Source organism: Myotis nattereri, assembly GCF_964212035.1.
Source record: "Myotis nattereri genome assembly, chromosome: 2".
NCBI classification, from domain to species: domain Eukaryota; kingdom Metazoa; phylum Chordata; class Mammalia; order Chiroptera; family Vespertilionidae; genus Myotis; species Myotis nattereri.
The window spans coordinates 131,842,703-131,845,256 of NC_138076.1; the positions used below are offsets into that span (position 1 = coordinate 131,842,703).

The 2,554-nt window shown below is 43.8% G+C and overlaps 1 pseudogene across 1 annotated transcript; it reads left to right on the forward strand.

Annotated features, from left to right (window-relative positions):
• Positions 1-1,049: 1,049 nt before the first annotated feature.
• Positions 1,050-2,155, forward strand: LOC308513252 (large ribosomal subunit protein uL10-like; annotated as a pseudogene). Its single transcript has one exon. The product of its transcript is annotated as a large ribosomal subunit protein uL10-like (transcript).
• Positions 2,156-2,554: the final 399 nt, after the last annotated feature.

A 2,554-nucleotide genomic window follows, 5' to 3' on the forward strand; every position in this document is an offset into this window, starting at 1 on the left:
GACATTCTGGCTAAGAAATGTCACAGTCAAGACTGGACTTTGGACCTTTGGACCTCTTTCCTGTTTTATTTTTGTGGAGAATAAATTCAATATAATATGGTAATGATTTACTTATTGCCAACTTTACTCATGTAGCACCTTTTTTGGACTTGTCTTGTGGATTCCCACTCTGGTCTTTTTAATATGTGTTTCATCAGCTAGATTTAAAGTTACTTGCCTAAAGGGACAGAATTATGTATTTTTCTACAGCCGCTAGCACAGTGTGCACCTACTAGAAAATTAACATGCTGATTATGCATTTAAGAAATATATGAACTTATTCTCATATAAATATTTATTATTGATAATTTACTTAGTGTGAAGTGTTCTGCTGATGCTTCCAACTGCACCATTTTCAGTGCACAGATGGATCTATGCACATTTTTGTTTGTGTCATACAACAATTTTATGTACTATTAATTAAACTGGTGTGTAATGAATATCCACGATGCCTCCAACACTGGTATAATTTCATGGGTTCAATGGTGTCATTTTTGGGGGTTTGTTTTGTTAATCCCCACCCAAGGATATTTTTTCCATTGGTTTTTAGATAGAGTGGAAGGTAGGAGGAGAGACAGAAAGAGAGAAATACCAATGTGAGAGAGACACATAGAATTGGCTGCCTCCCACACTCGCCTTGACTGGAGCCAGGGATCGAGTCTGCAACCAATGTACCTGTCCTTGACCATAATTGAACCTGGGGCCCTTCAGTCTGTGAGTCGATGCTCTAACCACTGAGCACCTGGCTAGGGCTACCATGTGCCTTTTGTGTGACTAGTGCATATATTGTAAATCCAAGCAGTTATTTGATAGAAATCATCATGTTGAAATGGGTAGCTGTCATTACTGAGTTTGCCATTAAATTGGGCTTTTAATGGAATGGTTGGCATTTTTGCCTTCTTTCACTGGAATGGTAATATTCTAAAACTAAAATATTGTTAGGCCTGGTTTTATGTTTTTGGGAGATTAAAATTCCTTCTTCAGAAATATCCTGGCTCTCGCCAGGCGTCCTCGTGGGAGTGACATCGTCTTTAAACCCTGCGTGGCAATCCCTGACGCACCGCCGCGATGCCCAGGGAAGACAGGGAGACCTGGAAGTCCAACTACTTCCTTAAGATCATCCAACTTCTGGATGATTATCCAAAATGCTTCATCGTGGGCGCAGACAATGTGGGCTCCAAGCAGATGCAGCAGATCCGCATGTCCCTCCGCGGGAAGGCGGTGGTGCTGATGGGCAAGAACACCATGAGGCGCCAGGCCATCCGAGGACACCTGGAGAACAACCCGGCTCTGGAGAAACTGCTGCCTCACATCCGGGGGAATGTGGGCTTTGTGTTCACCAAGGAGGACCTCACTGAGATCCAGGACATGCTGCTGGCCAATAAGGTGCCAGCTGCTGCCCGTGCTGGTGCCATTGCCCCGTGTGAAGTCACTGTGCCAGCCCAGAATACTGGTCTCGGGCCAGAGAAGACCTCCTTCTTCCAGGCTCTGGGCATCACCACTAAAATCTCCAGGGCACCACTGAAATCCTGAGCGATGTACAGCTGATTAAGACTGGAGACAAAGTGGGAGCCAGCGAAGCCACACTGCTGAATATGCTGAACATCTCCCCCTTCTCCTATGGGCTGACCATCCAGCAGGTGTTTGACAATGGCAGCATCTACAACCCGGAAGTGCTTGACATCACAGAGGAAACTCTGCATTCCCGCTTCCTGGAGGGTGTCCGCAATGTTGCCAGCGTATGCCTTCACATTGGTGACCCAACTGTTGCATCGGTACCCCATTCTATCATCAATGGGTATAAGCGAGTTCTGGCTTTGTCTGTGGAGACTGATTACACCTTCCCACTTGCTGAAAAGGTCAAGGCCTTCTTGGCTGATCCATCTGCTTTTGTGGCTGCTGCCCCTGTGGCCGCTGCCACCACTGCTGCTCCTGCTGCTGCTGCAGCCCCAGCCAAGGTTGAAGCAAAGGAAGAGTCGGAGGAGTCGGACGAGGATATGGGATTTGGTCTCTTTGATTAATTACCAAAAAGCAACCAGCGCAGCCAATTCTATTTGAGAAACAAGAAAATAAAGCTTACTTATCTTAAAAAAAAAAAAAAAAAGAAGGAAATATCCTGGCTTTGATTAACAATATTTCCTGTCCCACTACTATATATGAGGGTTATTACCCATCCAAGTAAAAGACTTGTTTAGCGCTTTGATTTTTCATAACAAAAGTTCAATCTTATTTTTTCTAAAGTGTTGGACTGAATCCATATAAAGTTGACATTTTTTAGTTTAAAAAGGAAAGTTAGCAATTTCATATGGTTCTGCCTAGTGTATTAATCCAACTCAAATCAACAACTAACTTTCATCAAAAGCAGCCATAGACACTAATTGAATGGCTATGGCTGGGTCCCAATAAAACTTTATTTATAAGCATAAGCAATGACTTGGATTTGGACTGGGTTCATAGTTTTCTCACTTATGGCTTAAAGGACAGAGAAGCATATCCTTAGCCCATGTTGTTGTGG